This window comes from Papaver somniferum, chromosome 1 (assembly GCF_003573695.1).
Source record: "Papaver somniferum cultivar HN1 chromosome 1, ASM357369v1, whole genome shotgun sequence".
Taxonomy (NCBI): Eukaryota; Viridiplantae; Streptophyta; class Magnoliopsida; order Ranunculales; family Papaveraceae; genus Papaver; species Papaver somniferum.
Genome location: NC_039358.1, coordinates 24,547,092 through 24,560,124, shown reverse-complemented (window position 1 = coordinate 24,560,124; position 13,033 = coordinate 24,547,092).

Sequence of the window (13,033 nt, the reverse complement as noted above, 5' to 3'; positions counted from 1 at the left end):
TCTTCCACCCATGGTTTTATAAGTATGATAAAATAAGATGTTCACAGAGCTTCCAATATCGACTAGAATTCTATTGATTTCCCATGAATCTTCAGCTTCATCATCCTCATCTTCTTTCGGTTTTGGATTAATTTCTAATTTTATTACCAATGGATTGTCATGCATATCTTCTCCTTCGGGAATTTCTTCTGTGGCGAAAGAAATGATCTGTTTCTGCCATTCCTTTAGTCGCGAGATTTTCGCAATATTCATAACACTCTACTTAAAACATTATCATGAAAATCTTCAATTGTCTTATATGAATGTACGATAGAGTGACAAAATAGATTTTTTGCTTTTGCACCAACTTCTATGAAGAATGTTTCTTTCTTATTCATAGTATTCACTTTGTGATGTTCTGGTGGTGGTGGTAATGGTTGAGATTGCGGATGACCTACCAAAAAGTCCTTTAGTTTTCCTTGATCTATCATTCTCAAAATAATTCTCTTTACATTTCTGCAATCATTTGTGGTATGTCCATGAAAATGATGATAAGAACAAAATTCATGACTTTTATGATTTGGTGGTGGTTCCCTTCCCATGTTCCACGGTGTTGGTGTATTCTCCATCAAAATTATAGCTTCCCATATCTTCTCCACACTTGCCTTTAGAGGTGGCATCTTGATTTCTTCCCATATTACTTTATGACCTCCTTTCCCTCTATTAAACTTTGGTCTTTGACCTCCATAAGTTTCTTGCGGTTGATCGAGTCTTTGAATCTTGTTATTTCCTCCACGATTGTAGAAATTTCTTTCTCTTTCATACTCTTCTTGATCTCGGCTCTCCATAGCTACCAATTTCTGTTGATTGTTACTTGTCTCCTTTTCTTTTTGTACTTGCGAAGTATTCGCCACTGTGTTTATTAGCTTCGGTAATAAGCTTGCATTCATTGTTTGTGAGCTGGTATTCGTAACTGGATATGATTCCATTTCATTTTGTTTTTCCTCTAAAGCAATGTATTCTTCTTTAAGTTCTCGCAATTTAGTCATTGTAATCGTATTCTTGACTCTAAAAATTTGGACATACAACAGGTTTGTTGCAAACATAGCATTGATAAATGATAATATGAGATATCTCTCATCTACATGGCCAGCCATTTCGCTACACATAGTTCTCCATCTTTTAGTCAAGTGTTTCAAACTTTCGCCAATCCTTTGTTTTAATCCAAACACATCTTCTATACCAGGTCGTGAGGAATTATTACTTATATATGATCCCAAGAATGTGGTCTGCAAATGATTGAAGGAGGTTATTGTATTCTTTGGTAAACCTTCAAACCATTTTGACGCTTCTCCCGTTAATATGGATGCGAAATATTTGCACAATACCGCATCATGATTTTCCCATTGTAACATGCACCTCACATAAGCTTTAATGTGTTGAATTGCACAAGTTGTTCCATTGAAAATGCTGGTTAATGCAGGAAAATTACATTTCGGTGGTATTCCTCCTAATTGTACTTCCCTTGTAAATGGAGTTTTCGCAGCTTCTTCTATTGCTTCATCCAATTGTCTTCTACCTAATTCTCCTCTGTTATTTAGCATTCCTCTCATTTCTTCTAATTCTTTCAAGATTTGTTTATTTACACCTGAATCTTGACCCATTGGTCTTTTTAATTTTGCTTCTCTTCTTCTGCGTTCACGTCTATCTTCTCTTGAGAAATTTTGTATCTCTTTTTCATTATCCTCATCTCGTCTTCTTTTGCGATTCTCTTCCTCATCCCTATCTTGAATTCTCAAATGATGATGTCGTTCATTTTCCCCTCCATAATTTTGTTCATTTCTTATCAATTCAATTTGCTGTCTTTCAGCTATTCTCTTTACTCTATCATACTCTTCATTGAGATTATCCTTATTCCGGTTTTGTATACGCCTTGTTTCTCGATTGTCATGATTGTTCTGGCGAATTGTCTTCTGAAGCTCTTGTTCTTCCATTTCCGCTCTCAATCTTTCACGTTCGCATATTAAACGTGCTTGTTCAGCATTATGTCTTTCAATTTCTTCTTCAATTGTCTGTTGATTTCTTTGAGTTTCTCTAACATGTAAAATTATTCTTCCTTCCTCTTGATTTCCTTCGCCCTCTTGGTTATTTTGTCTATGATTTTGCCCGTTCTCTTGATTTCCTCCAATTTTCCCATCATCAAAAGTTTCATTTTGTGGAATGTAACGATCATCAGTTCTTTCTCTATTTTCGCGATATTCTTCATTAGGATTTGATATTTCTTCTTGAATATTGTTTCCAACATTGATCGTGGGTGAATTTTTCCTCATTTCTCTTCTAGTCGATATGGAATATGACTTTGTAATACTTCTCGATCTTTTATTCTGCAATCTGATATTCTCCATCCTTAATTCGTGATTTTGCCTTGTTAAATTCGCACGTTCTTCTGCCTCAGCTCTTCTTTCTTCATGTATTCTTCGTCTCAATGTTTCTAACGCTCCAATTTCCTCATTTCCATGAATTATTCCTTTATCTGCTTCTTGATTTCTCTCTTCCTGTCTATAATTTCTATTTTGTTGCTCTTCTTCTATTTCTTCTGATGAATTTGATCGCCAAGTGTGTATGCTCACTCTGTCATAATCTGTATTCCTCTCTTAACTAGTGTTTGTTGAATTGGCGATTGAATTATATTTTCTCTATTATTTCTCATTCTAGTAGATTCTCCCATTTCACTTCTTTCTCTTCCAGCAATTCTTTTGCTTCTTCTAGTAGTAGTCGGTTGTTCGGATGTATTTCTTCTTCTAGCCATTTCTTCAATGCTAACAGTATTGCAAGAAATTATGAAAAATTCTTAATCAATCACTTTAAATTTTCACAAATCTCAATATCAATCTTTAGCTTTTTCTAAAATAATCTTCAAATCGTCCCTGTTTCTAGCGCCATTATGTAGTTGCAGTAAAACCTACACTATACCCATCATATGATTTCATTATTGATCAGCTCATTTTTAGGTTTACACTCTCAATTTTATTGATTTATTTCTGAATGTTCTTACAAGAAAGATAAAGAAGTCAAGAATGATCTCTGCTCTGAACTTTCTCTCTCCTATTTATTTGTTTCTTACTCAAAAAGATATCTCTCTCTTTACAACTCAAATGACTATTTATAAGGAAATATATAGTGGATGACAACTAATATATCCATTATTTTCGGATATGGTTTGCGACATCCTCGCAACTTCACAGATGTTAATCTCGCAAACTCCATAATCTTCGCAAGACCTTAGATGACGTCATTTATTCTATCATTTCTGAAGCTGTTCTGCGACGCTATTGTGTTGTACCATTGATAATTTCGCTGAGACATAATTGTTGCGAGATTTTGATCCTACAACTTCTTCTTGCCGAGAAAGTGCAAGGGGATTCAGCTAAGGGGGGCTATACTTGGGGAAACGTTCTCAAGCCCACGCTTGGATGAAGTTAGCAGGAAGAAAAGTTTCAACCTCATGGGATCCATCCACGCGACGGATCTCACCTACCAGCAAATCCAAATGGTGGTACAAACCGCCCAGGAACATGGGAGCAAGCGGGAACGACACGCCGCGGGACATCAGCACGACCATAGGGATCAGTTCATTCTTGATGGTGTCCCGGGGACTGTATTCGAAAACATCATGATACAGCCAGAAGATGAGGAAGGAAGCTAGCTCCGCTCTATCTGTCTCCCCCTCTCGAGGAGGAACACCTTTGTCAGGACCGGACTGCAGAGGATCCCAGTATTTGATCCAGCACGAGAAGGAAGCTCGACGTTGCCCGGATTTTGGGGCATCTGATCACTCTTTACTTCTTTCACATCATCAGCTTCTTCCGCAGCAGAAGGTTCCGGTAGAGCAGCTTTTATAGCGGACGCCATGAATTTCGAAGAAGATGAGACATTTGCGAGAGAACCTTGAGAAGCTGATGCAGCGGCTTTACCCTTCCCTTTATCCATTGGGACTCCATCCTCGTCCGGAACTTCAGCCTTAAGCTCTTCGGGGAGATGATAAGTTATAGAATTATCCTTGGCTTTAAGCAAACAGTCACGAAGGTCTCTGTTATCCTTGTTTAAAGATTTGTGGAGACGACAACTGTTGTAAACTACGTCACCGTGGATGGGTAGACCCGTGAGCGCAACCACGTCCTCAAGGATAGAGGTCACTTCTCCCTAGGAAAATATGAATGTGCGAGGGTCGATACCCCAACGTGCACATAAGCGATTTATGTTATCATGGTCCCGCCGAACGTATCTAAACCTGGAGGCCTCTAGAGCCGCTCCTATACCTAGAGAGCGAATGACCCTTGCATTCTCCGGATTGGAGCGAATGTAGTCAATCCATGGATCCCAAGCGGCATGAGATTCAGCGGACGAATGTAAATGGATCGTAGGAAAGACATAATCCCCTCTATGTACCGCCAAGCGGGGCGAGTCCTCAAAGGAAGCGCAGGGGGAGATTCTTCCTGAGGGCGGATAAACCATTTTTCCAACCCGGACGGAGGAAATGGATGGGGATTAAGCATGCGAGCAACACAAATATCATCGGTTGGGAAAAGAGTAGTACCATCATCCGCAGCAGGCGGTCGGATGTCATCCTTGAGACGGGGATTGCTCCTGAACTCGTCAAGTGTATAAGATTCAAGTCGGGAAGGCCAGTCGCGGATAAGAGATTCGTTAGACATGGTAAGAAGCAGGGAGACAAAGAGAGAGGAAAGAGGACAGTGAAAAGATGGGATTTTGGGGTGAGGTCTCTTCTATTTATAGGAGGGTAAAAGAAGGAGCAGTTACTGAGCAGACCAGTAACCATCGTATCCTAAAGGTCGTGAGCATTAACCGCTCATAACCCCCAATGATAACCGCAACATTCCAAGAGTCGTGAATCAAAACTGCCCATAACCGCCTATCTCAACTGAAGCATCAACAAGTGACTGTTGACGCGGTCTTTGACCGGTCAAACATTCAAGGGACTAATGTTGATACATGAAAATAACCAATCCTAGAATGGGAAACCCCTTAATCCATTAATGGTTCCCTTTTATGATAAAGAGACTTGGGGACTAGTCCAAACCCATTAAGATAGGGAAGCCATAGTTTACCCAAGAGTACACATGGATAGTTAGGCCTTGGCCTAGAGGGACATGCCCTTTAGGATTTGGTATTAACTTAAGTAAAGGGAAATGGCAAGTTTAGTAATATGGTAATCTTATGGGCACTTATCCATAAGAGAGATATTATAAAAGGAAAAGAAGGTACATCTCTTAAGGTATCATTAATTCCGTACTACTTCCCTAAACCTATCCACTATTTGGGAGTACTTTCTGTGATTAGGGCTAATTCCTCCTTCCCACATTCTACTCAACAACACCAACATTTTTCATCTTGCAATGTTTTAGATTTATTTAAATTTTAAAGTTGATTTGGAAGATGACTTTTACAGTATTAATCTTTATGGTTTTATATATTGCAAATTGTTATGGTATATGTTGTTTACGTCCGTGAAATTTGATTGTCCCATACTTGTTCAAAAGTTATCTCTATATATGTCATATGAAAGTATTGATAAAAGATAGAATGAACTTTTGACTACAAAAGTTAAGCCTTTTATGTCATTATGCAAATATTGATGGAAGAAAGGATGAACTTTTGTTTACAAAGATTAAGTCTATTTTATGTCATTGTGCAAATAGTGATAAAAATAGAATAAATCTTTGTTTATTCCACAGTATTGGTCTTTCCCTGATTCACATCTTTGTGCATATACTGTGTTGCTCAGTAAGTTTTCTTATGTTGAGCATGACCAATTGAATTGATCATTTTCCTTGTGGTTAATCTAATTGTGATTTTTGGATACAAATTCATGTTTCATGTGATTTGTTAATATCCAAAGAAATCCTTCTTTTTTTTTTTTTGTAAAAGTAAGGTCGCTCTTGTTGTTCTTTCGGGAATGACATTTTATGGGGGAGAGTTCTTAATTGAACTTGTGCTTAATTGCCAAATCTTTGTGCGGAGTGCGGATGTGGAATATTGTAGGGGTTATCTTGTATCTTTATAAACTCCTTGATGAATGCATTTAACTTAGGCTATATGATGGCATCTAAACAAGTTGATATGTTATTCTCTTTTGTTCATGAAGTATCTCTATGAAAATTTCATGAGGATTCCACTATTTTTCGTACCTTTGCCAATTTGTATTGACAAAAAGGGGGGGAATTAATGTGTAGTTCATGAAAAAGCGGGGGTCTAACAACACCACCCAATATTTCGCTTAGCAATCTGTATGGACTAACTCCGAAATACTTTGCTAGAGAATCAACTAGACAGTCAGACTCAATCTAGATAAAAGTATCTCAAGGAGTTAATATCTCTATCTTGATTTGATTTTTACTCAAGCTAAAAAAAATAGCGAGTCTTTATCAAATACAAGGAATAACTTGGACGGTACCAAAGACCAATGTCCAAGTGTTAATCAATGAAATCGACAACCACAAGGTCGGATCTCCAATCGATTAACCTTTAACGCACAACCTGTATTATTTCAATTATAAAGATAAACAATATAATGCGGAAAATGAAATAACACAAACACCAGAAAATTTGTTAACGAGGAAACCGCAAATGCATAAAAACCCCGGGAACTAGTCCAGATTGAATACACACTGTATTAAGTCGCTGCAGACACTAGCCTACTCCAAGCTAACTTCAGACTGGACGATAGTTGAACCCCAATCAGTCTCCCACTAATTAAAGGTACAGTTGTACTCATACGCCTCTGATCCCAACAGGATATTATGCACTTGATTCCCTTAGATGATCTCACCCACAACCAAGAGTTGTTGCAACCCAAAATCGCAGACTTGATAATAAACAAATCTGTCTCACACAAAAAATTCTATCAAAGGATAAATCTGTCTCCCAAAGAAAAATCTTAGGTTTTTGTTCCGTCTTAAGATATGAAATCAAGGTGAATAGGAACCAATTGATAATCCGGTCTTATATTCCCGAAGAACAACCTAGATTAATCAATCACCTAGATTACTTGAATACACAAGAGGACGTCGAGGAATCACAAACAGTGAGACAAAGATGTTTGTGACTTCTTTATCTTGCCTATCGGAGAACTCTCACGATCTCAAGCCAATCAAAGATTTTACTCGTACGATAGAAGATGCAGGATCAGATCACACAACTACGATAAAAGTAGTATCTGTCTGGCTTCACAATCCCAATGAAGTCTTTAAGTCGTTAACCTGGTTTTAGAGAAGAAAACCAAAGGTTAGAGGAGAATCGACTCTAGCGAGCGCACTAGTATCACACATAGGTGTGGGGATTAGTTTTTCCCAATGCTAGATGTCTCCTATATATAGTCTTCAAATCAGGGTTTTTCCTTAGTTACAAAGCAATCAATATTCACCGTTAGATGAAAACCTGATTTAGATTCAAGATAATATTTTTCAACCGTTAGATCGAAAACTTAGCTTGTCACACATACTTGAGATATACGTTTACTGGGTTTGTGAAAACCGTGCCCAAACGTGTACGTGTATGTTGGTTCAACATAGTAACCCAAAAGGTCAAACATATGAGCATTTCATATTAACCTTGTTATTCTTCACCATAACTAGTTCAATTGACTCAAATGAACTAGTTAGAGAGTTGTTCAATTGCTATGAGATCTTATGTAACTACACAAGACACAATTCAAACAAAGATGATTCAATTCGATTGAATCGGATCATGAACTTTATAGCCACGGTTTGTATACTGCATCCTTAGTAATTTAAGTTTCATGTTCAGAGCACATCTTTAGATCATAACCCACTCAAGTACGCAAACAAGTTCGCGAACTTAAGACAACCGGCAGAGTTTTCCAAACTCAACAGAAAATCTCGGCAAAGAGATTTCTGCGAGTTCGCGGACTAGGTTCGCGGACTGAGTTCGTGGACTAAGCATGCAAACGAGTTTTTGGAAAATCCAGCAAAAAATTCTCGGCAAGAGAACTTCCGTCAGTTTGCGTACTGAGTTCGCGGACTTGGCAAAGCCAATTCCTCCGGTTTCTCTCAATCAACAAAGTTCGCAAACTTCGGATTAAGGAATAGGACTTATGCACATATGTGTTTCCATACAATGCTTATATCCATCATTGGTTATATAGACCTAAACTCTCATTCCAACCATTGAAACATTCTTAGAGGACATTATATATTTGTTACACTATTTCTCGTCAAAGAGATTTTCAAAGCGATTGAAACAATATGATTTTCGTCATTAGGTGAAGATAAACCCGACCAAAGCAAAACGCTTTACCAACACATGATTTCGAGATATAGATAGGCGAGATATACTCGGCTCAAAATATCAAATGTGTATGTCATGTCTATATAGCATACGACTTTTGTCTCATAAGAAGTAGGAGATAGAAGAGATAGACTTTTGAGTGATAGATAAGTTCAAGTCTCCACATACCTTTTTGTTGATGAAGTTCCACGGTTCCTTGAGTATATCTTCGTCGTTGTATGATGAATCTCCATGAAGTCCTTGAGCTCAACTACACTAGTATATACTAGTCCGAGACTTAGCTATGTAGACTAGAAATCAAGACTCATAGTTTTGATCATTAATATTGACAAACATGCTTGATATAGCAACGCATGCGAGGTCGACCGAGCGATGCTCTAACAATCTCCCCCTTTGTCAATTTTTGTGACAAAACTATTAATACATATGGAATACAAAAAAGATAAACTTTAGTGGCTCCTATTCCATAGTCTAATCTTCAACGTTCTCTGAAATTTTCGTCCTTCCAAGTACTCCAATGATCCTTAAGGCTGTAAGTTTAGCATCACCGTTCTTGAAGATCCGTAGCTATAACAATGAGAGAGATCGAGATTTCCGATCATCATTATACAGTGACATAGTATTATTATGTAACATCAAAGTCCAATTGCATCACGACTTTAACAATAATACTACATTGATATGTATCACTCCCCCTTAGTCAATACTCCATCTTACATGGAAACCACTCCCCTTACACAATGATCCGAAAACCATATGTATATGTAGTAGAACTACACATTAATTCTCCCCCTTTTTGTCAATAAAATGAGCAAAGGTACAAGTACGAGTTCCTAATGAAATTTCCGAGAAGAGACGTTTCATAGACTAAAAGAATAAATACATACCAACTTAATTTAGATGCAATCATAAAGCCGAAGCTAAATGCATTCATCAAGGAGTTTTAAGATACAAGATAACCCCTATAAAATTCCACAGCCGCACACCCTGCAAGATATTACCATTAAGCACAAGTTCAAAAGAACTCTCCCCCATTTAATGTCATTCCCGAGAGAACAACAAGAGCGACCTTAATTTCGAAAGAGAAGAAGGATTTTTAATTGGACACCAAAAATCATAGGAAAATGAGTTTTTATATACAAAACTCAATTAATCACAAGTAAACCCATGATTAATTTAATTGGAATACGCAACTAAATCAAACCACAAAAGTGATCAATTTAATTGATTGTGCTCAACATAAGTAAACTTACGGAGCTACAACTAAGGTAATCATACGGAGATGACTAACTTAATCGTTCGCATACTCAACATAAGGAAAACCTTAAGGAATATACGACTACATCAACCAATAGACATAGTTAGTATAGTCGTTCATATACTCAACACAAGAACTTGTGGAATATATGAAAACTCAACTAGACTAATTACAAGAGAACCCATAATTAATCTAATTGGAATACAAACAACCAAACTAATCACGAAGGTAATAAATTTAATTGTCAAAAGTTTTTCTCGACAAAAGAAGACTTTCGGAGCAAATAACCAAATAACCAACCAAGATGATTAATTTGGTTCATAATGTTCAACATATAGCATCTTATGGAACAACCAACAAAGCCAATAAGAATAATCGACTTAGTTGTATCGTGCTCAACATAAGACACATAATGGAGCCTTCACGGTAATACAAAAAGAATGGATCAAAGAAGATCAATGCCGCGGAATACATACAAGGATCTATTCTATTTTTCCATCACTATATGCATAATGACATAATAGACTTTATCCTTGTCACACAAAATATTTTATCCTATTTTCCATCAAATAAATGACTGCATAGGCATAACTTTAGTATTTGTCAAAAGTCCATTCGTCATTTCATCAATACGAAAACCAATTCATGAACGACTTTGCTTTTGACAACATATGGGACCTTCAAGTTCACGGACGCAAACAATACATATCCCATAAAAATATTGCAATATCACAAAATCATAAAGATTAATGCTGCGATAACATCATCCTCCAAATATTTTTAGAATTTAAAACCAATAAACCTAAAAAATAAACATAAGAAGATGAAAACAAAATAGCTATGTGTAGTCACAATCTTCGTTATTGAAAACGCTAGTTATTCTTCCAACTACTCCAAAAAGAAGATATACTAGGCAACAATTTCTTTGAGAAATTCTTTATCATTCCCGAACTCCTTGTTATCGACAGCCATCGAGACATAAGGTTCATGGAGATAAGTGTCAATACCCACGAATTGTCTTAGCTGAAGAGGTCGAATTAGGGTCCTCTGAATTTCCAAGGATTTAGACACGAAAGTCTTTATTTCACAAATCTCCCTTCTTATTCCTTTAACTCATCAAGAACATCGGAAAACTTCTGAGATTTAGAAGGAACATCCCTGGGTTTTCTTGTATTCCTTCTTTTTCTTTTCAGGGACTTAGAAACAGGAGATTTCTCTTTTTCCTTGATTGATGGCTTAAAAATCATGTTGACATCCTTTCCATCTGATGACATAGTGCTTTGAGAACAGTTATGAACAACTGGATATATGTGATGGAATCACTTAACTCAACAAGCAGTCTTATAAAGGATGTCAAAAGGGAAAAAGGAATATAGGGTCTGAAACCTATTGACAGGTTCGCATACGCCCAACTCTAAAAGCCTATAAAGAGTAGAATTGTCGATAATAACCCTTTCTTATATTTGATAGACAAAAATAACAAATCTAAGAAAAGAAGGAAAAACTTTTCTGAAGCCTGGATCAGCACTCAATCTTGTCTCTTTTCGATCGGGCACATGAGACAAGATTTTCCTAACAATACAATAAAGTTGTGTTGCGATGAACAACGATTTGTCCATATTTTTCCTCATGAGAGGAATCCTCTGATCTCTGTATATCAAACTAATTTGACCATATTTTCTTTTCAAATGGTCTTATTCTATCTCTGGAAACCAACTTCTTAGACGAAGATAAGATCCTACATACCTCAGCAGTCTTCTGAGCAAGTTTCAGCTTTCTTGCTAATCGATATGATCTTCGTTGAAGTTTGCTTGCGTGCCTTATTTGGTGCTTGTATTTGTAACACCTTGATAGTTCATGTCCCTTCATCGAACAAAACGAGCACGTCAATCTTGGATAGTATTTAGGCATCTGAGATGTGCAAGCAGCAAGACATGTTGTTGATCCTGAAACATCACTGATAGGGTTTCCAGTTACCGGATTCAGTGAATCTTCCAGCTTGATTGGGTTTCCTTCTTCTCCGAACCCATTGAGGTTGATATATGTATTTCTACAAGTATCAAAATCGATGTTTTCACAAAGAAGCCCTACACTTGATTTTCTATCTTCATCAGAATTATAGGTTTCAGACATTTCATCAAGTGTTACAGCTAGACCTTTGTTCCCAGTGTATTTTCTACGATTTGGGAATTCGTTAGCAAAATGGCAAAAACCCTTACACTTACAGCACTGAGGCATGTCCTCGTCATCCGCCTCGTCGGCATCCCTGTTTTTAGGAGGTACGCGACCGTGAGGTTTGTCTGATGACTTAGGTTTGTCTCTTGAAAACCGTTTACTTCTCTTCAACAGAAGATCCCTAAACTGTCTTGTGATCAAAGAGACTGATTTGTCAAGATCTTCATCCGAAAAATCATCCTCAGGATGATCATCCTCAGAGACATGAACACTTTTACCTTTGACAAGTAATTTGGTGTTCTTCTGTGCTTTAAAGGAAACATCCTTACCGACTTTGGATGTATGCTCATGGTCAAAGATCTTTAGCTTTCCAACCAAGGTGTTTCTGGAAAGATTATCGAGGTTATTCCCCTCAATGATGGCATGCTTCTTAGACTCGTATATAGATGGCAGCGATCTGAGAATTTTCATCACAATGTCCTTTTCAGGAATAGTGTTACCCAATGCAAAAGATGCATTAACAATTTCATACACTTTATGATTAAACTCATCAAATGATTCTTCATCTGCCATACGAAGGTTTTCCCAATCGGAATTAAGGTTTTGAATCCTAGCTTCCTTTTCACTGGAGTTACCTTCAAATACGCTTTCTAAGATATCCCAAGCATCTTTAGACCTAGTGCAATTAGACACATGGTGTTGAATACTTGGGGCAATGGCATGTATGATAGCATTTAACCCTTCAAAATTCTGCTTTGCAGCAAGAATCTCAGCAGCATTATATTCACCAATATTCTTGGGAACGTTTACGTCTCCGGATGCAACAACAGGCGCATCATAGCCATTGACAACATATACCCATGATTGAAAATCATGCGACTTGTTGAAGGCTCGCATAACAATTTTCCACCATAAGTAATTAGAGCCATCGAAGACTGGTGGTACGTTAGTAGAGATAGCACCTCTGTCCATAGAGTCAGATCGCAACAAACACAGACTGATGAGGTCTTAGTGTGTTTGCCTGATCTGATACCAATAGAAAAAGCGGGGGTCTAACAACACCACCCAATATTTCGCTTAGCAATCTATGTGGACTAACTCCGAAATACTTTGCTAGAGAATCAACTAGACAGTCAGACTCAATCTAGATAAAAGTATCTCAAGGAGTTAATATCTCTCTCTTGATTTGATTTTTACTCAAGCTAAAAACAATAGCGAGTCTTTATCAAATACAAGGAATAACTTGGACGGCACCAAAGACCAATGCACAAGTGTTAATCAATGAAATCGACA